The 25,612-nt window shown below is 42.7% G+C and overlaps 1 protein-coding gene and 1 long non-coding RNA gene across 3 annotated transcripts in view; one reads left to right on the forward strand and one right to left on the reverse strand.

Moving 5' to 3' along the window:
• Nucleotides 1–16,105, reverse strand: part of LCP1 (lymphocyte cytosolic protein 1) — a 44,681-nt gene extending 28,576 nt beyond the window's left edge. Inside the window, exon 1 of the mRNA XM_019612149.2 lies at nt 16,043–16,105. The gene's annotated coding sequence lies outside the window, so the exon portion shown is untranslated. The remainder of the gene's footprint in view (nt 1–16,042) is intronic.
• Nucleotides 16,106–16,184: 79 nt separating this feature from the next.
• Nucleotides 16,185–24,659, forward strand: LOC116216195. Of its 2 annotated transcripts, none has more exons than XR_004158619.1 (3): nt 16,185–16,447; nt 21,208–21,355; nt 24,064–24,659. It is a non-coding gene; the product is annotated as an uncharacterized LOC116216195 (long non-coding RNA). The 2 variants fall into 2 exon arrangements; XR_004158620.1 differs by having other exon boundaries at nt 24,067–24,659.
• Nucleotides 24,660–25,612: the final 953 nt, after the last annotated feature.

The raw sequence follows: 25,612 nt of genomic DNA on the forward strand, positions 1-25,612 counted from the left end.
CGGCAATGTCTCCAGGGATGGAGACTCCTCAACACCTCTGGGCAACTTCTACCAACATTTGACTGCACTTGCTGTGAATAATTTTTTCCTTTCATGCAGCTGGAATTTCACTTGTTCCAACTTTTTGCCTTTTACTCTCATGGTACACTTCTAAAATAAAGTCTGCTTCAAACTTCTCTATGAGCTCCAATTAGGTAGGTACAAGAAAGCGTCCCTCAGCTTTCTCCTTGAACAAGACTTCTCCACCTCTCCTCATACTTCACGTGCTGCAGCCCTTGGTGATCCTGGTGTCTAGAGATCTTGTGCTGGAGGGTCTCATGCAGGACACTCACTGAGCTCACAACTGGCACTGACTTCAGGGGTACACTGAGGGTCAAACACAAAAGTGTTGAATATGGGTGTGAACACAAGTTGTCTTTCAACGCTGATGACGCAGCGCTGCGGAAACCTTAAGAGAACTGAAAATATAACAACAAAAGACAAAAGTGATTCATTGACCCCATGGGGATTTTAAGAAGTGTTCAGCATTAACAGAAAAATTCCCACCACTTTCCACAAGCTGAAGAATGATCCTTCACTATTTTTTATAACTTCTGTTTTGACTTTTGCCTTTAAAAATACACAGCTCAAAAAAGAACCAAATTAAGCAGATTAAAATATATATATATATTTACGATTCACTAGACCAGCTACATGCTAGTGTAGAGGACTTCAGGAAAACATTCTCGTGAACAAAATCCCTGTATTTATGATACCATCCTTGAAGCACGCATAGATTTACTGTATTCAGAATTACACTGAAACATATTGAAGGTATTTCTGATAATAGAAAATCTCTTTCCATTAGAAAAAGAAGTGCCCAATTATCCCTTTGATATTCACATAGTGATTCTGTGCAGAAATCATTTGTAAATTTTCCATAGTTTCTTCTGACCCTGAACACTTCTGTTATAGCTTGAACAACAAATCCTTACACTCAGTGTGGGAAGGATTTCCATGATGTAACTATGAAGACTGGGAATGGTGTTTTAAATTGGCTTTCAATTTAATACAAGACCTGTTTGGCTTCTTGTTATTAGACAAAGAGGTGTTCCTACCTTACGTCCCCTGTTACATTTCATTATTTGACAGACTGTGCCACAGCTCCTCTTTCTTTGTTTTCTAGGATGTTTAACACCAACCTGTAAACGTTCGTCCCAACTTTCTCCTTACAGGCTTTTTAAAAATCCTTAATTATTTCTGCTGTTCTCCACAGAGAATGTTGCAACACCTTTTCTGCCACAAGAAAGAGGGCATCAAATACCATTAAACCATTTGGTATTATACTGCATGGTTTAAATGTAACGTCTTTCTTACACAGGAAAACCAGAGGTAGGTGTTTCCTTATCAGAGATGCTTGCAACATCCTCTCTTGGGTTGTTAGAGTTTATATAGAAGGTAGGTGAGAAACTTAGTTTTCCACTCAAATGTGTACAAGTTTATATTAATCTTAGAATTCTGTGTGCTCAGTGTGCAGCACTGATTAATACCAGTGTGTGACCCAATATGCACCACCTGCTTTAAAACAATGCTCAGAAATGCAAGTTCAGTGGGGAAAGGATTTAAAAAGAAGTACAAAATAAAGATTTTGAGGCACTTGCCATATGGACCATGAATCCTTTTCCAATTTTCTGTCTTATTTCAAGGCCTGCTGGAGTGTCTCTGTGTACTCCCAATAATGCTGTCTCACCAAGCATCATTAAACTTAAATATTCTTTGCACACAACTCCAGCTGAAGTCCTGGCACAATACTCTATTTAAATTCTGCACTGTGAGCCATCAGACAAATAACAATTTAAATGGGTAGCACTGAATTACATTTAGTTGGTAGGATGCAGCGATCAACTCCAGCCTGCAACTGATTAATTCATACCCATGTGATGTTCATTTGTGGCACTGAGGACAATGTATGACTGTAGGACAGGGTATGGCAAGAGGCTCTCTAGTGTAATTTCTTATACAGGGCAGAATGCCGCGGGCAATCACTGTAATATCAATTTTAGAAGAATTACTAATCATAACTCTTCAGTATAAGTAGCTTGTATTTTGTAATAAGGCATGCTTACGGTTAGCAAGACAAGCTGGTGTCACAATAGGATGTGCTGCAATACTGAGTTAAATGTCCATTGCTGTCCCTTGTTTAAAAGCAAAATATGGCTGATTAACAGCCACACTTGGTGAGAACAAGCATCCCCAACAGAGGATTGAGCAGGGGTCTGTCATAGGGAACCGTCTCCTGGTGGGAATTAAGAAGGGTTGTTCCTGTGATGGCCTTTTCTGCCATGACCCAAGACCTTTGACTTTTTTCAGGCTGCTTCTACTTCATGGAATGAGATTCTCCAAAAGTCATGCTTTGTAAAATCACATGTTCACATACTGCAATGCTTTCCTTGCCTCTGCTGATGCAGTCACGGATTGTGTACATGCTGTCCACACAATAAAATGTACAGGATGGAAAGCGTGTGGTGGGCAGCAGAGTGAGGATAGGCACACAGATCTTCACAGATGTAAATGGAAGGTTCCCATGGACCTCCAAAATGTCTTTGTTTGAATGACAGCACAGTTTTAAACGAACCCTTTTAGTAGAGCCTGTCTGTGAAAAAATAGGGCAAATCAAAATTGAAGGAAATTATTTAATAAGTGATCTCATTTAGAGAAGCACTGTCTTACTCTTATAAAAATACAAAGAACCCGGTGCAATTCCCACTGCATTTCAGTGCAATCTGAGTCACAGCTTTGTTCAGTGTGACCCTGTTCTTGTCCCTGTTAAAAGTTGGTGACACTTTCTGCAGCCACTAGTGATTAAAGCACTGACACATCTGCACTGTTTCTGAAAGCAGACCCTAAGAACTCAAATGCTGTTGAAAAGTAAATGCGTCCTTGTGAAGCTGGAGTCATTACTTCAATGGCATGCACTTCGGTAAGGATAAGTAATTTGACCTGCAACATTTGTTGGGGCAAGATACCCTGCTAGGGATTGCACATTTTAGCAGCTTGCTCTGAAATGCCACATGTGATATCTGGAAAAAAAATACTACAGTCTGTGTAGTTTCGCATGTGAAAATAATACCTTTCATGCTGTATACGCAGTGTATTCCATCTGCCAGAAAAAGTCCTGAGAATGCAAAGTAATGATGGGTGAAACCATTGAACTATCACAATACTGGATCCCAGGAGTCTTTTTTTTTAGAGGGGGCAGGTATATCACTATACCAGAAAATCTCTGTTGGTGCAATAACAGCATCTCACAATCTAAACTTGTTCAAGGAATGAGTAGGGCAAAGCCACTTCATCTCCAGATGGAAAAATGTGCCTCCACAACTCCCTTCCCTGGTATACGGGATCTCCAACACCTCCGTGCCAGGACCCACCTACACCCATGGCTCTGTCGTAACATCCAAGAAACAGCAGTGCCATGCTGCATGGAACAACATCTAGGCTTGTACACTGGCCCATGTAGGGATGGAGACATGTAAAAAGAAGTTATCTCATATGGAGAAGGGCATTTTTTGTGGGGTTATACCAAGAATCAGCAGCTCTCCAGATTTTACTCTTTTCCCTACAGCTGACACAAGAGTGACCAGAATGATTTTGCATGCTTGTGCAGCTTCCAGTTTCCAAACTGGATGCTTTGGGTAGACTGTTTCCACAAAGCAAATCAAAAAATCACTCATAAAGAGGGAATACAGCTAACCTAGTAAGAATTGCACTCCCCTGAATGTATGTGGGAGACCTAGAAGAAAATACTGCCTCTTGGCAGAAGAGTAGCCATGCTGTTATCAATCATGAGGGAGCAGATATCTCTGAGGCCAGGGGTGGAATTTGGGCTGTAAGTCTTGGCACCAAAGTCCCAAAATCATTTGCTCCAAAGAGATCTTCTACACTGAAGTACGAGATCTGTGCCTGAAGGTTTTACTTACGGCCTAGCCCCAGGCACTTGTGCTAAGAGCTCAGCCTTACTTACAAGACACAAAGAACAAGATTGATTTCCCACAGGCAGTCTGAACTTTGAGTGAGAGGCATTTATGCGAGTGAAAAATGAAGTAGCAAAGAAAAAAACTCCTGTAAAATGAAAGCAATAATAAATAAGTAACATGAAAGTGTACACCCCAATACAAATTTTATAGGCTACACCCAGCCATGAATTATTGAGCAGAACTATCCATTTGTTGCAACAGGGAGTACTAGTAAAATATTAATAACAGTGTATAAGCTAATCTTGGGTTTTACTTGGTGTGGGAGAAAGAACAGGTTGGAAAAGTCTGGACATTATTAACGCAAAAAAGAGCATTCAGGACAGCAGTCTGTCGTGGATTTGAAGTAGAAGGAAAGAACCGATGCTCCTCAGGCTGTCATGAAAAAATGCTGGATCCCTATGTCTTATACAGGAACCAACAGTGACCCTATGAGCTGATAAACCCAGCTCCAGAAGGATATGGGTTCACAAGTGGCATTTTCAAATACTATTGCAACAGTACTGACTCTCATGATTCTGTTTTCCACAACTCTGAAAAGCAGAGTTTCAGCTAGACCCTAACTCAGCTGGTTTCCAAGCTGTCCTGTTTCTCTTGCAGGAAATATTTCATCTTCATGATTGGGTGAAAATGGGACTTCAGTGGTTGAGAGGCTTGCTAGAAGTAAAGAGTATGGAGAAATAGAAGGAAAACAAATGCTATATTTTAAAGTATAATTATTGTGACAGTTGTTTCGCAAAGCTAAGAGGAAAAAAAGCCATGAATTTTTAAGCATCTGGATCACACAAAAGCTGTCTCACAGCAAAGTGACCTTCTTTATTTGTTAGACTTCTAGTCTCAATGTCACCTCCTGGTGGCTTTGGCACTGCAGCACAATGTGCTTTCTTACACTCCCTCCCTTTCTTGTGCTGGGACAAAAGGCAATTCCACTGCCAGAATTTGAGTACCTATTTTGTGCTCCAAACTCCTGCAAAGGCAGGGGGGAAAAAAAACAATTACAGATGAATCTGCTCTCCAGAACAAGTTCTCCACCAGCAGCTTTTTACCAAGGGTCTTAGAAAAGAGTGATTTGGTTTGCTGTGGATCCAGAAGGAAACCTGCACACCAACACCTACACGACAGAACAAACTGCTTTGTGCATACAAGCATGCTTGCATACATACCTTTGTGTATACTCTGTCATTATATTTTGATTTTAAATGTTTTTAAATGTTGGAAAACTCAATTTCATAAGCTGTTTGCTTTGCTGTTGGCTTGTTTTTCATTTTATTCTGCTCAGCTTCTTTAAAAATCATATTGCTATATTTCTTCTTCTTTTGTTTTACACATTTCTCTTTATTCTCTTATTTTCACTTTGCCCACTTTCTGTATTTTTTTCATTCTCTCTCTTCCTCCTGCCATTTCCTCACTCCTCCTGATTCCTACCCTACCAGTTCCTATTTATTTGCTCCCACGCCAATGTTCTTCTTACTATTTCTTTGAGCGTTCAGTTCACAAGCCCCATTTCTCAAAGGCATTTTCCAAGCCTGGAGTCACTGGCCCCAAATTCTGCATGAAACTGCCACACGCTGCTATTCAGAAACCCCTCAGTGCAGTTACTGGTTCCCTCTCTGGTGAGGAAGTTTGCCTTCCCCAGGAGGAACTTGTTGTGTTTCTCCAGTATGTACCAAAAAAAAACCAACTCAACTCCTACAGAATCTGGACAACAAATGCCTGACCCATGGGGTTTCATTTCCAGTCTCACTGCAGTTGTGCTCAGAGCAGGCTCTGATCCCAGCTCTGTATCAGGGGCTCACCACCATTCTGTGGGGGAAGGATGAAGGTTACTGCCAGACAGAAGTTGAAGGATGACAAAAATATTGTTGAATACAACAAACTTATACCTGGTGCATCACTATTTCGGAAAATTCCCTCCGCTCCCTTCTCTGGCTGTGCTGGTCAGTACTTGGCTGAACATGAGCCAGCAGTGTGCCCAGGAGGCCAAGAAGGCCAACAGCATCTGGGCTTGTATCAGAAACAGTGCAGCCAGCAGGAGCAGAGAGACAATTGTCTGCCTGTACTCAGCTCTGGTGAGGCCGCACCTCAAGTGCTGCATTCAGTTTTGGACCCCTCACTGCAAGAAAGACATTGAGGCTCTGGAGCATGTCCAGAGAAAGGCAATGGACCTGTGAGAGGTCTGGAGCATGAGTTTTATGGGGAGCAGCTGAGAGAACTGGGATTATTGAGTCTGGAGAAGAGGTTCAGGGGAGACCTTATTGCTCCCTACAATGCCTGAAAGGAGGTTGTGGCGAGGTGGGGGTCGGCATCTTCTCCCATGTAACAGTGACTGGATGAGAGGGAATGGCCTTAAGTTGCACCAGGGGAGAATCAGATTGGATATCAGGAAAAATTTATTCTCAGAAAGAGTGGTGATGCATTGGAAGAGGTGCTCAGGGAGGTGGTGGAGTCACCATCCCTGGAGATGTTCAAAGAAATGTGTAGATATGGCACTAAAGGGCATGGTTTATTGGACAGTACTGGTGGTAGGTGGACGTTGGACTTGATGATCTTAGGGTCTTTTCCAACTGTAATGAATCCATGATTCTATGATAAATATGAAGGCAAAACACCTGGGAGGGAGGAGACATTTCTGCACCTCTTTGTGAGCTAGTAATCATGAATACCAATTACAGCTGCTCTTGGCTGTTCTGCTTCAACTCAAACCCCAGAAAAACACATTTACAGTTCCTTTACGCTTCTAGCTTATCTCAAATAAGCAAAACCAAGTTTTGCCTTGCATTTATTTCATCTTGTTCATCAAGTAAGAAATCAAGGAAAGAGGCCTGTGTACGGATGAGTAAGGAACTCACTGATAAACTAAAATGAAAGAAGAAGGTCCATGAACATGGAAGAAGGGCCTGGCCGCCTGGGAAGAATATAGGAATGTTTTCAGGGCCTGTAGGGATGCCACAAAAAAGACTAGGGCCCACTTTGAGCTAAACCTTGCAAAGGAGGAAAAAGATAACTTTTAAGTATGTCAAAAGTAAAAGGAAGATTAGTGAGAATGTCAAAGGGGTGCTCAGCCAGCATTAAGAGCAGGGTACAGAGTTGGTGAATTTTAGCATCTTTGTGTTGACTTTATTTTGCTTGTATGCTTGTGACCAGGAAGCAGATATTTGTTCAAAGTTACCTGCCTAGAAGAGCAGTGGGAAGGAAGAAGGCTGGGACATTGCTCTGAGCAAGCAAGGTACAGAGAGACACATTACCCACCCAGGGACAAAAATGGCCTCAAGACATTCTGAGTTGTGAGCTGCTGGCCTGGAATTCCCACTGTCTTTAGGAAATACAGCTGGAAACACCTGGCTGCCTGGCATTCCAGCACTAGACAATGCTTGAAAGCATAAGCACTGCATAGTGGGAATCAGGGTGACAACACTAGGACTGTGCAATATAGTGTGAAACCATCCTGTAGGACATGTTAGGGAAACATGCAGGGCTGAGCATAACCTTGAGAGTGCTTTAAGGAGCTTTCCCTCATCTATCATGTCAACCATCCTCCCAACACCTCAAGTTTGCATACAGGAATGGGAAATAGGTAACCCGAGGAAATGGCCGTACATTGTATCAGAGGAGGTTTAGGTTAGACACGAACAAAAACTTTTTCTCTCAGAGTGGTCAGGCACTGGAATGGCTGCCCAGGGAGGTGGTGGAGTCGCTGTCCCTGGCAGCGTTCAAGAGGCGTCTGGATGAGGTGCTGCGAGATATGGTTTAGTGCTTGTGGTACCAATGGTAATGGGAGGACAGTTGGACTAGATGATCTTATAGGTCGTTTCCAACCCTGTGATTCTATGATTCTATGATTCTAATGCAGCAAGGATTTTTTTCTAACAGAATGCTCCTGGATATTCAGGTTTGCTTCTCTTTGTGACTAGGGCGGGTTTGCAAGACAGCTCCTGAAGCCACCAGGCACTGTGATTCCAGGACTACAGAAATGATCCAAGGGATGGAACACCTCCTCTATAAGGACAGGATATGAGAGCTGGGGCTGTTCAGCGTGGAGAAGAAAAGACTCCAGAAAGACCTGAAAGCAGCTTTTCAGTGTCTAAAGGGGGGCTGTAAGAAGGAAGGGGACAGACTCTTAAGCAGCATCTGCTGTTATAGGACAAGGGGAAATGGTTTCAAACAAAAAGAGTGGAAATTAAGACTGTATATAAGGAAGACGTTTTTTACAATACGGATAATGAGGCACTGGAGCAGGTTACCCAGAGAGGTGGTGGATGCCCTATCCCTGGAGACATTCAAGGTGAAGCTGCAGGGGCTTTGAGCAATCTGGTCTAGGTGTAGGAGTCCCTGTTCATTGCAGGGGAGTTGGACTAGGTGACCTTTAAGGGTCCCTTCCAACTCAAACAATTCTATGATGATTCTATGATTAACGAAGATAGAGGATAACATAGAAAGCTTCCCCAAAGGGCTTGCATTGTCCCAGACAAGAGGGACATAACCAAGTATAACCAATAGACAGAACTTCAAAGAAGGATGGCTTGCTACTATCATCAGTGAACACAAAGAGTGGAGGAAAGAAGAAAGCATAAGCATCTTCTGTTACTTCAACCATCTTTTCTAGCCAAGACTGAAGGGCATGCAGATAAGAGCATGGAACCAACCAGAATCACTGAGTCCAACTCCTGATTCCACACAGAACTACCCCAAATTCAGACCATATTATTGAATTATTCTGGTCACCAGAGAGCAGAGCTCAGTGCTGCCCCTCTGCTCCTGTGAGGAGTTGCAGCTGCCATCAGGCCTCAACTCAGCTCCTCTGCTCTGGGCTGAACACACCAAGGGACCTCAGTCATTCCTCATATGTCTTCTCTTCTAGATCCTTCACATCTTTGTAGCTCCCCTTTGGATGCTCTCTAGTAGCTTTATGACTTTCTTGTCTTGTGGCATCCAAAACTGTGCTCGAGATGAGGCCACGCCAGTGCATAGCACAGTGGGAGAATTACTTCAAGGGAATAAATTTCACAGAGAAGTAAGATCCACTATGCTCCCATTCAGCACACCAATACAGTAATAACATCCTCAGCCACATGCTGGAGGCTCTCTCTGACTTGCAAATTGTGTTAGAACAAGAGGGCTTGCCCCCCATGCAAAGGCTAGATTTAGCCTGTCAGCCTGTTTACAGTTTCTCAAGTTTCAGCTGCATGTTGAAATCTCCATTTCCTGAAGAGCTGCTATCTTTCATTTTAAAAGTAAGTGCACATCCACATGCCAGCAAGATGTGAGTACTCTGAGCTTCTTTCCCAGAACAGGTTGTCCAAGGAGGCTGTGGATGCCCCATCCCTGGAGGCATTCAAGGCCAGGCTGGATGTGGCTCTGGGCAGCCCGGTCTGGTGGTTGGCAACCCTGCACATAGCTGGGGGTTGAAATGAGATGATCATTGTGGTCCTTTTCAACCCAGGATATTCTATGATCCTATGACACCTTTGTAGGTGCATTTCTGGCAGTGGCTGCACAGATGAGGCACCATGAGGACAACTGACATGTGAACCACAATTCTCCAGCTACTCTATGCCCAAGGGTATGTCCCTGCAACGATGCTGACTCATGAATGAAAGGGAGGTAAATAACTGTATATGTACTAAGATCCTGTGTGCCAGCTGTTCTGCAACCTCCTTGCAAAGCTTTGCAGCCTCCCTTCTCAGCGTGCAGGTATCTGCAGCCACAAGCCCCAGCTTTTTCTAAAGGCCATCTTTCCAACGGGTCTTTCAAGCAACACTTGCAAAATTAGTGAGCACTTAAGGAAAAGCTGCACTCTTCTGCCCATCATTTCGTGGAAATACTCCCACTACATTGGTTATGTGCATCTACACAAACGTTGAAGTCTTCAAGTCCCTCCTTACACAAACTAGTTCAAATGTTGGTAGCAACCTAGCTGTAGTTGACTAATGCATTTTAATCTAGTGTATAAAAATATACACATCATATATATTTATATATATGTATGTGTCTGCAAGAGTGATATCCCATGGTCTGAAACAGTGTTTTAGCCACCAGACATTACATCCTCTCCCAAAATTATGCTTGCCCAAAACTTTCCACCTGTCTGTGTGGGATGTGTAATTATGAAAGTAGATGTTGATGAAGCCTGGGTATTGGGATGCAAATGGGAACTACACACAAAGGCAAATGCAAAGCTGTTCAGCAAGGCTAGACAGGAAGGTTATCTGAAAATCAGTGTGAAATGACAGTCCTCATTGGACTTTAAGTTGGCTTGAAAATGGAATGTACGTAGTATCACTAGTGATAAATGAAATGAAAAGAAGGCAGGAGATGGTATTTTGATTCCTTCTGGTACTAGAAATCAGATGAAAAACGTGTCAGTTATCCACTTATTTACAGGAGATTGAAGGCGAGTCTAAAGAATCTTTAGTACGAACATTTTCTCTCTCTGACTATAACCCTTTCTCATTTTCTGCCAACTACCTCTTTTTGACACAGCAATTTGTCTGAGGCAAGCAGAAGATAAAAGAACTTTATTTGTAACATAAAAATAACAAAACTGAGTACTGCCCCATCCTGTAAAATGGTTGCCATCGTAAAATGTGCAGAACACTACTTTCCCTTTGCAGTACTTTTAAATATTTGTCCCAAAGATCCTGTGTATATTGACACCTTCAGTATGATGTAAAAGCCAGCAATTTTTGCAAATATCAGGCATCTCAGTAACACGCATATCTGAATGCAGTTTATTTTTAAAGACTTTATGGTTGGTGCTATTACTAAAGAACAATGTTTGATGAGAACAGGAGACCCACAGAGGATGACAGCCCCACTTCATCAGGAAGGGAGTAGCACAGTATTAACTCCTCTGCCCTGATGTCTCCTTGCACCACCCAAGAGGTCCAACTTAGAGGGTACATGCTTACAGGCAGAAGGTGCCCCAGGCTCATCACTTGATGGCACCTAAGGTCTCCCATCAGGTAAAAAGGAAGAGCACCACACTCTTATGCTAGACTAACCCAACCAGCCCACTTGTTAGGCATTTGGCTTTGGGTCTACCAGTGAGGAGGATGTTTTCCACCAATTCCAGACATATAGCAAGGGAAATGCAATCAGTGGTTTTTGCCTAAATCCACTCAAACTGGTAAATAACAGTCCAGCCAGCAGCATCTTAGTCCTAGGAGTAACTGCATAGGTGTTACAAGAAAGTATCTGGTGAGGATGAATCTCTCCTAATGAGCAGAGCCCAAGCCACTGGGAGAAATGGCAAGTTGGGTGTTTTTTAATGCAGAGAAACAAAGGTTTTTTTAAAAGAACACTTGAACTACTTCATTTTATTCATCAGTAAAAACATGTTTTGAGATTGCAACATATTGTTCACACTCCTTGTTTTAATCACAGCTTTGATTAGCTTTGTTCATTAAAGCCAAGCTGATCAAGTCACAAACACGCAAATGACCTTTCTGTACCCCCAAGCATCTTGGGTAGTCTTTGCCATTTGCTTTAATCCTGAGTGAAAAATCATGAATGTTGAGGTATGGAAGACTTATGAGAAGAAACTTTCAGAAGGCCTAATGCATTTTGTTCTCTGGAACCTTATAGAGTACAGCTTTTTGACAGCAACTGATCAGCATTTTCCAGAGACTTCTCTGTTTTTACTTACTTCCCTGTCTCAAACTGGGTACTCTGAAAGCCACAATTTGTTTTGAAAACCCAGATACACAAATAAGGTCATATTTGTGAAAATATAAAAAAAATAAGGTCATAAAACCAGCAAATATATGTGGCAGGGAAAAATCAACAATAGTTTGCCAAACTTAACCAATAAGCACCAGTTAAATTTTCAAGCATTTGTATTGCATGAGTAAAATATCACAATCTGTACTTAATATTCCTCCTTACAGCACATCAGCAAGCTACGATGGTATACAACCAGGCATAAATGCTATAAAATTTTACTGACACTTAGGAGCACAGATGCTTTCAAATTTTCAAAAAGGCTATAAAGCTCGAATTGACATTTCAACATATGGCTTAAATGATTTATTTTCTTGTAAATGCTAAGAAGCGTTTGCCTAGAAGATCCACTGAAACCTCATCTTTCAATTTTTTCCCATAAGCAACAGAAGAAAAACTATATTGACAACTTTCCAGTCATCCAGAAACTTCTGTTTATAAAAAAAGTTGGAGAATGTTCTCATGTAGCTTTTCATAATCCTGAAACAAAGAAGTACCTAATCTTAGATATGTGTCTTCAATGATTCAACTTGAAACTTCTCCATAACAGAAGATACTTGCTGCTTTTTGCATCTTTGCTATTTAACATGATCTGTGCATAAGACTATGAAAAAAAAACAACAACTACAAAACAAAACAAAAAACAGCAGCTCTTGCACTTTTTCAGCTACACGCTTTCCTCAGTACAAAATAATATCACTCAGTTCCACTCTTACACAGCACACTGGCTCCCTTTTATCAGCACATGCAATAAATGGAACCTTCCCATATATATATATTTATATATTTATATATATATATTTATATATATATTATATTTATATATTTATATATATAAAATATATTCCCCTATATATATATAATATATTCCCCTATATATATATAATATATATATATATTGCCATTGGCAGAGATAAACAATTCCATTCCAACATGGTAATGTTTGTTAAAAAAGAAGAATAAATTATACATTTAGAGAAGTTTAGAAGACTGCTTTATTTCCAGATTAAGCAACATAACAGGAAGATGACAGGAACTGTACTGAGGGAAGAAAATCCTCTGATAGGAAACACAACTATTTCTGTTTACAGGAACAAAGCTATTTTGTAAAATACTGAAGTCTTTGAAACAATTATCTTTTGACTGCAGTTTTACTGTGCTTTGTCTTTGGGAAAGTCAATTCCAGAAATCATAGTGACCTTTTTTCCAAAAATTTATGGATTCACTGACATCAGTGTAATGTGGAAGGTATCTGCTGCCCAAAGATGATGATACAAGTTTTAACCATGCCCTTCCATCCTAGAGTACCCAGTATACACAGGCTGAGAAGAAAAGACTGCAGATATGTCGATAAAAAGGGATCTCAGGAGTCATCTCCCCACATCTCCTGCTCAGTGGATGATGTGAAAATGAAACGTTTCAAGGAAGGAGGCTTCTCTGATGTAAAAGCATGCATGCTTTTTTAGCTCATATGTATGACTATTCCCAGCCAAAATCATAGAATCACAGAATATCTTGAGTTGGAAGGGACCCACACAGGGATCAAGTCCAACTCCTGGCTCCATGCAGTATCACCCAAAAATCACAGAATCATAGAATGGTTTGGATCAGAAAAGACTTTAAAACCCATGCAGTTCCAGCCGCCGCCATGGGCAGTGCTACCCAGCAACTCAGGCTGCCAAGGGCCCCATCCAACCTGACCTTGATGGCCTTCAGGGATGGGGCACCCACAGATTTTCTGGGCAGCCTGTCCCAGTGCCTCACAGCCCACCGAGTAAAACAAATTTCCCTTAGTATCTGATCTAAACCTCCCCTCTTTTAGTTTAAAACCATAATCCTTGTCCTATCACTATCAGATTGTGTATAAAGTTCAGTCCCTTTCCTGCTTATATGCTCCCTTTAAGTACTGGAAAACTGCCATGAGGTCTCCCTGGAGCCTTCTCTTCTCCAAGCTTAACAAAACCAACTCTTCAACCTTTCCTCAGAGGAGAGGTGCTCCAGCCCTCTGATCATCTTAGTGGCCCTCCTCTGGACCCACTCCAACAGCTCTGTATCCATCCTGTACTGGGGGCCCCAGGCCTGGACCCAGTACTGCAGATGGGGCCTGACAAGGGCAGAATGGAGGGGGACAATCACCTCCCACTGACCACCTCTCTGTTGATGCAGGCCAGGATACTGCTGACTTTTTGAGTCACAAGCGTACACTGTTGCCTTCTGTCAAGCACGGCAAATATGAAGGGTCACCAGATCACAGACAGGGGGAAGGAAAAGAGGAAGCCTACATATAGCAGACATTTATACAGACATTATTTCCACTCCCTAACACTCACGTCCCCAAGCAAGACCAAATTTGGAGCACACCAGAGGTGGCTGGGATGGGCGTCTGTTCACAGGTAGCCCAGGGAGAGCTTGTGAAAAGCAAAATACAAAGAGAAAAGCAGCAAATGTTTCCTATGCACACTACACCAACAATTTAGAAAACAATCCTTCATGTCGGCCTCATAATGCTATTACAACTTTGTCAGTTTCCATTTGTAGTCCTTATGGCTCCAACACTAAAGGTCAGCAGGCAGACTTCCATTGTGCTAGTCTAGAATTTTCTCTGATTATATCACTTTGTTTTGGTAACCCACACTGGTACTTGATTGGTACTCATCTCACCCAGCCTCAAAACTGAAGTGTGGGTTCTGCAATAAGAAGGAAAATAATATAATTTCTGATGAAGGACCCTATGTTCAAGAGAAAAAACTGGTGGTTATCTGTGATGATCACTGTGGAAGCAGCTAACAGACACCATCCATGCAACCAGCACCTACCCAAAAGGTTCCGTCCAGCCAGAGCCTTGTTAGGCTGAACTGCCACAGTGCCATCATCACCCGCACCACTGGCTCACCCCCACAACACCTGGTGCGGTGGGGCTCAGCCAACAACAGACCCTGTTCAAGTCAGCACTCAGCTGAACAGGAAGTACACATTTTAGCACAGGCCTGTTTAATTACACCTACTGCTGCTCACCAAATCCTACAAAGGGAAGACCGCAGACCAGTGCCGTGTTATCAACTTCAGTAGGAGGACTCCGGTCTCCTTCTGTTATGCTGCTACGCTTCCTCAAGGGCATCACTTTCATGTATTCCCAGTCCCAGGTGCCTGCTCTGGTCCTACTTGACCCAAAGGTACCATCAGTCACCCCATCCCACCTCTCGCAGAGCATCGGGATGGAGTTACAGAGGGTTCTCACCAATCACCCATAGTCCCTGGTAGCCACACCTCCATGGGACATCAATGTCACTGCTGTGCAGAGATGGTGACACAGTGGGTCCTGCCCCAATCAGCTCATAGCCCAACATAGGAGAGCTGATGTTGCGGATTTCAGAGGTATCTCTGAGCTGTGACGCTCTGTTTTTAATCTTGCAATGCTTAGCACGGGAACAAACAATCAAATGAATCACTCGGGCACGGTATTGATCCTTGAGTGATGATTACATAAAATGAATGTAAATGCCTCATTGCCTCACATAAATAATTCCCTCTGGCGTCTGCTATGCGGGTTGCGGCCATACCTTTGATTTCATTTACACGGTTTCATTTGTAGGAGATCTGAATTTTCCCCTCATCCTACGCCCCTCAGTGACCCTTACCCATGCACAAGGGAGGAGCAGAAGCAGAGGGAATGCAGGGAGGGACATCGATTGCTGCCAGTCTGGGGAGAAAGCGTTATAACCTTGCAGGCAGGGGACAAACAGCAGAGTCATCTGCAACATGCAAACAGCTTCTCTCCACTTCCAGAGCGAGTCAAAGAAACGACCTTCAGATATTCTCCAAACAAACACTGCTTATAAAGGAGTTGTCTTTTGGGGGACTCTGTGGATGAAAAGGAACGTAAAGAACAAACCCTGAGATTTCAAAGTATGGCTGAGGCGGTATGGGACACAGAACGATGGCACGAGAGTGTACTCATCACTCCCCAAACCCACTCCCGTCCAACAGAGCTGCCAGCAGCGTTTGCCCTCAGCCCGCACCTCAGTGTCCCTCACAGCTGACTTTTCCACCAGCTCCGGTCACCCGTAGCGCACCGCCACCGCACACCGCTCTCGCACCGGGGCTGAGCCCCCAGCCCTACCACCCGGCCCCGGTCCCCGCACGCCCTCGGTTAACCCCGCACCGAGCCGCACGGATCCGGCAGCGGCTCCTACCCGTACAAGCGGCCGCGGGTCGCTCTTTTATTCCTTTTTTTTTTTTCTCCCCGGGGGAAATGTAGCTTTTAATTATGATAATAAATCAAAAGAAACCAGCGGCGCGAGGATAATTACCAGCGAGGAAGCACGTTGCAACAGGCGGTGCCGGTACCCGGCGCGGGGCGGGCGGGATGCCACAACCCCTCCGCCTGCTACCACCCGCTCCGCGCCGGGCCGCGACACGTGGGCCCCGCCCGTCTTCGCTTGGCCACGCCCCCTCTCAGCTTGGCCACGCCTCCAAATCGGTGTGATCACGCCTACATATCATCGTGGCCACGCCCCCTTGTCTAGGCCACGCCCCCAAAGCAATGTGACCACGGTCTCCGCGACTCTGCTGACTGAGGAGGCGGTTGGCGGGAGTGGCGCGAGAGGGAACGGGGGTTTACGGTGCGGGTGGGGGAAGAAGGAAATTGGGCTCTCCCGCTGCTCTGTGCCGTTCGGCAGGGTGGGGAATGCTGCTCCAGGCGAGGTAGATGTAGGGTGAGTTTCCTAGCAAGCTTGGTAAGAGGGCACCTCAGATCCCACGTGCAGCGAGACAGCTGCAGACCCTTAAAGTTTGTCTAGTCCAGCTCTCCTGCAATGAATAGGGACACTTACAGCCACATCAGGTGCTCGGAGCCCCTCCAGCCTGACCTTCAGTGTCTCCAGGGATGGGGCATCCACCACCTCTCTGGGAAACCTGTGCCACTGCCTCACTTCCCTGATTGTAAAATATTTCTTCCTTATATCCAATATTTAAATCTTCCCTCTTTTAGTTTGAAACCCTCAGTGGTTCTGGCCTGGGTGTGTGGTAGTGTCAGAGCTGGGAAGCTGCGGAGCAGTGCCTTAGGTGGCCATGTCAGGGTCTGCAGCCTTGACAGGATCAGGTGGACCATCCGAAAGCGTTCCTGCTATTTGGCCATGTTAGAGCAGGACACAGCTGCGTTGAGGTTTTTTCTGTTCCTCACCTGAAGTCTCTGTGATGTTTGTTTGCTGTCTCCCCTCTCTGTCCTGCCTTGGCTTTGTTCTCCCACCCTGTTGCCAGACTCTGTGGCAGGATTCCTCCCAGATACCTTCTTCCTTTGCTCCCCTGCCCTCTGCCACACTGAATTTCTGCAACTAATCTGCTTCTCGCCTTCTCCAGCTCTTGCAGCCTGCTGGTTCAGCTTACTGGTGTGTGGAGCTAAGCTAGACATACAGTTGTGACCACAAACCTTCACAGTGGCTGCAGTCTTTCAGCTTTTTGTTTCTGTTCCCACTTTGATTTTTACCCAGAATCTCATTAACTATAATAGTTTAATCTCATGCGAAAATCTTGCTTGCTTTTATCCTTCCTGTCTCTATTAGCAGGAACAACACTGATATCCTATTGGAAACACTAGGGTTTCTTGTTTGTGCTGCACTTCCTCCACTGCCCCCATCCAGACTCTTGCCTTCCTTTGTATCCATCCTGCTCGTCTTCAAACTTCGGGGTTTCCTCTGGAGTTTTCACCCTGAGCAAACAGCTTGCACTCACTGTCGGAAGTTCTTTGTCTCCACTTTCATCCTAGGCCTTCATTTTTTTTTCCAGGCTGTTCTATCCCTGCTGATTTGCAAGCAGTATTCCTCAAGGTATTGGTGAAAAGTTGTGGCTATCAGATGAAGTTCTTGGTGACTGGAAAAAAGGCAGTGTCACACCCGTGTTTAAAAAGGATAGAAAGGATGAGCTAGGGAACTACCAATCTGTCAGCCTCACTTTGGTGGTGGGGAAGACCATGGAGCAGATCCTCCTGGAAGCTATGCTGAGATACGTAGAAGTGAGGGAGGTGATATGGGATAACCAGCATGGCTTCATTAGGGGTAGATACTGCCTGACCAAACTTGTTGATTTTTATGGTGGTGAAACGGTGTGAGTGGACAAAGAAAGAGACACCGGGCTTCAGTAAGGCTTTTGACACAGTCCCCTATAACATCCTACTCTTCAAATTGGAAAGATACGTGCTTGATGGGTTGATTGTTCAATGGATGAGGAACTGGTTACAAGATAGACCAAGATAGGTACCCAGAGAGTGCTGGTCAATGGTTCAGTGACTGGATGGAGACTGGTGATGAGGCACGTCCCTCAGGAGTCAGTACTGAGACTGGTGCTCTTTAACATCTTCATCAGTGACATTGAAAGTGGAATCATCTCCTTGTACTCAGTACTGGTGAGGCCGCACCTCGAGTACTGTGTTCAGTTTTGGGCCCCTCACTGCAAGAAAGACATCGATGCCCTGGAGCAGGTTCAAAGAAGGGCAGCAAAGCTGGTGAGGGGTCTGGAGCACAGGCCTTATGAGGAGCAGCTGAAGGAGCTGGGATTGTTCAGAGAAAAAGAAGCTCAGGGGAGGCTCTCTGTAACTACCTGAAGGGAGGTTGTAGTGAGCTGGGGGTCGGCCTCTTCTCTCGTGTAACTGGTGATAGGACTAGAGGGAATGGCTTCAAGCTGTGCCAGGGGAGATTTAGGCTGGACGTTAGGAAATACTTCTTCTCTGAAAGCCTTCTTTCTGAAAGCCTTCTTGCAGTGGTCAAGCACTGGAATGGGCTGCCCAGGGAGATAGTGGAGTCACCGACCCTGGAGGTGTTCAAGGAACGTTTGGATTTTGTGTTGAGGGACATGGTGTAGTGAGAACTATTGGTTATAGGTGGATGGTTGGACTGGATGATCCTGTAGGTCTTTTCCAACCTTGGTGTTTCTGTGATTCTGTGAATCGAGTGCTCCCTAAGCAAGTTTGTGGATGACACTAAGCTGTGTGGTACAGTCAACATCCCTGAGGGACTGGATGCCATGCAGAAACCTAAACAGGCTAGAGCAGAGGACACATGTGAACCTCATGAGGTTCAACAAAACCAAGTGCAAGGTCTTGCACCTGGGTAGTGGCAACCCCCACTGTGAGTACAAGCTGGAGGATGTAAGGATAGAGAACAGCACTGCCAAAAGAACTTGGCAGATGTTAAGCTGGACATGAGCCAGCAGTGTGCCCTCACAGTCCAGAAAGCCAAATATAGAGTAGACTGGATCGAAAGCAGTGTGGCCAGTAGGGCAAAGGAGGTGATCCTGTCCCTCTACTCTGCACTGGTGAGACTTCACCTGGAGTACTGAGCATCCACATGTGGAGTCCTCAGTACAGGAGAGACAGAGATGTGTGGGAGCGCGTCCAGAGGAGGGCCACAAAAATGATCCAAGGGATGGAGCACCTCTCCTATGAGGACAGGCTGAGACAGCTGGGGCTGTTCAGCCCAAAGAAGAGAAGGCTCTGGGGAGACCTGAGAGCAGCCTTGCAGTATTAAAAGGGAGGCTGTATGAAATAAGGGAACAGACACTTCAGCAGGGTCTGCTGTGATAAGACAAGAGAAAATGGTTTCAAACTAAAAGAGGGAAGATTTAGATATTGGATATAAGGAAGAAATATTTTTACAATCAGGGTAACAGGTTGCCCAGTGAGGTGGTGGATGCCCCATCCCTGGAGACACTGAAGGTCAGGCTGGAGGGGCTCCAAACACCTGATGTAGCTGTAAGTGTTCCTGTTCATTGCAGGATAGTTGGACTAGACAAACTTTAAGGATCCCTTCCAACTCAATTGATTCTTTGATTTCGTAATCAAACACAACTCACACTCATTGGCTTAATCCATCAGCCAGTTTGAATCCAACCAACCTACATGAGAGAAATCAGGAATTTTTCCATGCTTATGTGTGTGTTTATCAGCTGTGAACTCTACATCCTGATTTTTATCAGTGTTGCAGGAGGCACAGAGGTTGCACAGAGGGCTTTGAGGTCTCCATCCTTGGTGGTTTTCAAGACCAGACTGGTTAAATCTCTTAGTATCCTACTTGGAGTTCACAGTCAACCCTCCTGTCTAGCCTGGATGATTGTCCTGTGCTATGGTCCAGTGCCAGGCAGAATCTGGCAGTGAAAGACTGGAATGGTAAGATGTAGTGAATCACATAGGAAGTCAAGACATGACTATGGAGTGTTTTTTTTTTCCAGTTCTTGAAACCGATCTTTGGCTTGATAAGAATTCCTGCATTGTGGGTTGTTGTTGTTATTGGTTTATTATCATTATTATTATGCTTGTTGTGATGTTTGACCATTCATTCAAACTTGCCATGGTTAACACTGAACTCCAGGCTTCCTTTTTAACTTCTGCTTCTTCCTTTCTCCATCCCCTTATTTTATTGTTGTTCAAGCTTGTAAGCTGAATGTCAAATCTGAACTTGATCCTGCTTATGTGCTTCAGGACTGTGTTCATTCTTTTCATCACAATTTTTGTAGATTACAGTTTTTATAATGCTACACTTCCATTTAAATTAATCTTGTCCACATGGAAATTTGCTTCGAAGTCTCAAGCTTACCTATTTTCAAAATGAATTATTCAAGTATTTTTTTTTTCCTAGAGATCTCCTTGTTTCTAGTTTCATGTGAGAATTTTCTTAATCTTTGTAAATGTTCCTGTGAGCCAGTAGTTTTCTGATTATGGCATTTCTCATTTCTCTTCAAAGTCACCACCTCTGGTTTGTCTTCTGTGCTTTCCTTCTGATTACAAGTTTTTAAGACTGAGTCTTTATTTCATGTCTTATGTCATATTAGCTCTATACCGAAAAAAGAAACCTAAACTCTTTAATCTGGAACGTAACTAACCTTGAAAATCACTGTCAAGCAGAAATGTGTTAAACTTGGCTGGTAATGAGAGGACTCTTGAAACCAAATCAGGAGTTCTATGATTTAAACAAATATCATTGGCTGCAATCACAATCTAAAAGGAAGCCGGAAAGAGGCATAAATATACTACTTGCATACTCAGCTTTTTTTTTTTTTTTTTTTTTTTAAACTTGGGTCAACTGTTGCTCATACTAAATCTGTTTATCCAGCAGAAAACTATTTCTGAGACCTTTCAGAATGCTTAATGTAGGGTGCTTCACTAATTTCCTGCTCCTCCTTTTCCTCAGACGAGAAAAACTTTGCCTTGCCTTCTGTGACAAAACTGCTGAAAATCATTCTTTAATGGAAGCACTCCAAGGTTAATGGAATAGCTCTTTCAGGTTCTTTTTATAATATCACTGATTTATTTCTTGAAACACTAATGATAATTAGAAAAACTGTTGAATCAATCACTAAGAGAACATATCTCCCTTCTTGGCCACTTGTGCTGTGTTATGATTCTTGTATTGTTTATATGAGCAGACCATTCATAGTTCAGCACATTAAACTGAAGATGACTATTTCTCTTGTTTTGTCTTGTCAGATTTTTCTGATCTTTGGAAACATCTTCAGTCATCTGTCAGGAACAAAGGCAAAGCAGAAAATGGCTGAGCAGCCAAAACTACTTCGTAGACCTCTACCTCCTAAGCTGCCATCTAAACTGTCTACACCAAGGGAGAAGGTTGGTAAAGGTAAATTATATAAAACAGTTCTTGTAGTGCATAGTTTCAAATTCCATATGTTCTCTGAAGTTAACACACAAGAAGATGAATCTGTTAGTTAATCTGTAAATTCACAACAGAGCGCAGGGAAATACATATGCTGGCTTCAGTCAGGCAGTTCCAATGCTGAGCTCCTTGACAGTGCAGTATGGAAGATCCTCAACAATTCTGATGTTCAGTGCAAGCATACTAATGCATGTTGATGCTTGCCCACTCTCTTACCGAGTGCAAAATGTGCTGGAGGTGTCTATTTGTAATTGCTGTGGCTGTTCAACAAGTGATTAATCTACATAATCATAGAATCACGGAATGGTTTGGGTTGGAAGAGACCTTTAAGATCATCTAGTTCCAACAACCTCTATAGGCAGGGACACCTCCTTCTAGACCAGTTTGCTCAAAGTCCCATCCAGCTTGGCCTTACCAGCAAGTGTTGTAAGCTGCTAGGGTAAAGCAGTGTGAACAGGACTGTGTGATTATCTGAACCACTGCATCTCTCTGGGAGGCTGTTCATGTAAAATAATGGAAGAGTAGTTGAGACAGGTGTAGGAACCTGCCACTCTTCTGACTTGAATGCTACCCTACTAGCTTGTCCAAGAAAATAAGATATAACATGAGAAACCTGTGGTTTCGGGAAAAGTTATATTGAAACAGATGAGAATCAAACCATAGGGGTAGTGATATACAACTTTGATTCAGAGAAAATAAGAAAAAATGTTTGGAGTGATGGTCATATTCTTAGAATGTACATTTATGTGAAAAGACATATACTGGCTTATGTTATTTTAAAGGCATCAGGAAATCCTATTTAAGAACAAGAGACTTGCAGTGCAGTATGGTTCAGAAATAAGTAGACATTTTATGTGCCAGCATACATGAATGAAAAGCTCTTTTCAGTTTATATAAGGTAGCTATTGATTAAATATTTAAGCATTAACCTTTAAAATAAAACGAAAAACAATAAAATGATCTATAATAAAATATTTTTAACACAAGTGATATAAGAAGCTGGAAACTATTCACTGATCCTGAAACAGATCTATAAAAAATATTCTTCATATTTGAACAGATTCACTGACTTCAGCAAAACTGTGAGACCCCAGGATCTGCTATAGAAATGTGGCATATTGAATTTTTCAAATTTTTTCACTGATTAACACATGAAACTTAATGTAATATGAAATAATAAAGGTCATATCAAAGAACAGTGCTGTCCCTACAAACTGATCTAAAGAGAACAAATCATTTACTGCTTTTTATTTCCCTCTGGATTCTGTAATTCAGTTAGAGCATCTACATAGCTAAAACTATTCAGTCTTCATGTAATCCTGAAGAGAAACCACCAGAAGGAAAAAATATTTTGTATTATGTTTGAAATAAATTATAAGCAACTTTATTTGTTACAGCTCATTTGTTTTTTGGTTGTTTTTTTTTGTTTGTTTTTAGAACACTGTCATGGTATATTTGTAATTATTAACAGGTAACACTAACTTTTGAGGAACAATGAGGACATATTGTGTAATATCTTTATGAAAGTACTAAAAATATTAAGGAGAACTCAGTTTTGTGGTTTTTTGTTTTTTTTTTTAAGTAATTATTAGACCCTTGATATTATTAGGCCCTTCTGAAGCTGATAAAATCTGTTCAATACATTTCCAGACTTGCACTGTCAAAACAGATGTAAGTATTTCTGGCTCACTCCGAGAACTATGCTCCAACGATTTAAAACATTTTAAAAGTGATAGATAAACCTTTTATCCTCAGAGCTTTATTGTGATGGCTCTTCTTGTAGTAGAGCATATGATTAGCGATGGTTGCTATTTATAGATTATGTATTTATATAGTACACCTGACAAGAATCCAAGATCCGCACAATAAAGTTTGTTCAAGGATCATTTCTCCAAATGTAACCGTTGCACCTGACAGATATTTAAACAGCAGCATGACCATTGATCAAAAAGCAACTCTTCTTCAGCAGTGGTGTTTCAATCATTTTTTGGGGACAGAATTGTTTTGTGCTTCATGAAGTGTGAGACTCAGACCTGGGGCCTGGAGCTCTGAGCTAGGAAAAAAAAGATGAGCCTTTTAGTGGTATGTCGTAAGTGTCTTCCTCTGCAGGGAACTGTAGAAAATGAGGATGTAATACAATAAAGCAGTTGACTGAAAATGCAGAAAAAATTTCAAGGAGATGTGGTGGTGGACTGTACCTGGTAGAGAGCTTGAAGTTGTCAGCCGCAATACTGGAAGGCAAGAAATCCAGGGAGATAACCCAATGGTCCCAGCTTTCTTTGGGAGCTGAGCTGCAACAAAGAGGCTTCTCCTTCAGCAGGTCCCAGAAAATGAGTTTCCCAGCAAAGGGAACAAAGCAGCAAGCTTGTGCAGGCTGAATGAAGAGTAATTTTGTAAGAACTTCTTTGTTGATAAAAGTGTTCAGGACTAATTACTTCTGGATGTTTGGAAGCTAGGGTCTAGCTAAGGAACCAGTAGACCTTCAGAATGAGCCCTAGTAGCAAAGTGGCTATTATGTGAAGAGTGTGAAATGAATCTCCACCTCAGTGGTGTGGGACACTAGGGCTCAGCACCATCGCACCACACGTTTCTCATTAAACTGAGACGAATAAGATAAGTCAATAGAATTTCTAAGCTTCATTCTCAGTGTCTTTCTTTTCTCTTGTTTTCAGCAGGCAGGGGTTTTGGACAATACCGAGCTAGAGTGGTGAAGAGTACAAATGATAAAATGGAAAAGCTGTGTCTGACAGTTTTGCCAGTACTCAAGGACAAATCAAGCAGACAGATGTTTCCTTCAGCCATGGTCACGTTTCCCAGAATCCGGTGAAAACCCAGCCTAAAGATACATTCCTGTCTGTTCATCAGATTTGCCAAAATCAAACACAAATCCAACTCAAAGATCTCCTTCAGTCTCAGTACCTGTCTGGCAGTATCCAACCCCAGTCTGACCACATTTCTTCTTGTCCAATACATTTCCAACACCAACATGTATGTCAGCTTAATCAAGACAGTAAATATGGGCAAACACAGATCCAGTCCAAAACGACAGGTTTTCATGACCAAAGGAGAGTTTTAATTCTGTCTGAAACAAGTTTCCCCGCAGAAGATGTGAAGCAGAAGAGTGATCTAGTTTTTAAGAATAATAAGTCTGCACATTGGTCTTTACAAGGCAATACTGCAAGCCTGGTTGGTCAATATGAAATTATTCCTATCTGTTCAAGCAGACCAATGCCAAACCAAAGCAAAGAGAAAAATGTGTTTTCTGCCCAAATTCCTAGGAGAGATTTTATTCTTACTAAAAGTCCCAGTGGGCCTGATCACTTCTCATTTTGCAAAAATCATAAATTCTCTCATGTGAAGCGTCAAAAATTACAGAGCACTGGCCCTGCCCATTCCACTCCTCCTGTATTTACACTGGAAAGTTTAGCTGCAGGTTCTTCTCACCATCTGCCTTTGAAGACAACACTCAAAAAGCCATTTGTTTCCCACTACAACTATGAAGTCCTCAGTAACCGATTAATGACTGAAAACAGGAGTTTACAGACTGAAGTTAACACAGTGATTTTGTCTGACATTGCTTTACCTGCAGATCAAACGAGAAAGCCTGAGCAACAGATGTTCCTAGGTAATTAGTATTAAAAGTTATAGTATCTTTTTGCAATCTCTTGCAGGGAGAAAAAACAAAACAAAACAAAACAAACAAACAAAAAAACTTTGGTTTTGTTTGGTGTGTCTTTGAATTTGCCCTCATTACTTGAGAAATAACTAGTGCAGAACTATAGCTTGTGATAACTAAGTGAAATGTTGTGTCTTCAGATAACAGATAACAGATTTAAATGTATGCAACTTTATTATAACAGATGGTGAATGGGAATTGTGAGAAGTCCCGTCATTTAAGTCTTTGAAAATAGTGGGTCCATTCATCACCAGGATTTAGGAGGGCTGTTCTGACTCTTTCATGGGTCTTTGGCCTTGTTTTCCTGTATCTTACTGAATGCAAAATGAGGAACAGACTTAGAATTTTAGTATCACAGAATCATTAAGGTTGGAAAAGACCTCTAAGATCATCTAGTCCAGCTGTCAGCCCATCACTACACCCACTAATCATGTCTCTCTGTACCACGTTTCCATGTTTCTTGAACACCTCCAGGAACAGTGACTCCACCACCTCCCTGGGCAGCCTGTGCCACTGCTTGATGACTCCTCTGTAAAAGAAACATT

This window comes from Meleagris gallopavo, chromosome 1, assembly GCF_000146605.3.
Source record: "Meleagris gallopavo isolate NT-WF06-2002-E0010 breed Aviagen turkey brand Nicholas breeding stock chromosome 1, Turkey_5.1, whole genome shotgun sequence".
NCBI classification, from domain to species: Eukaryota; Metazoa; Chordata; class Aves; order Galliformes; family Phasianidae; genus Meleagris; species Meleagris gallopavo.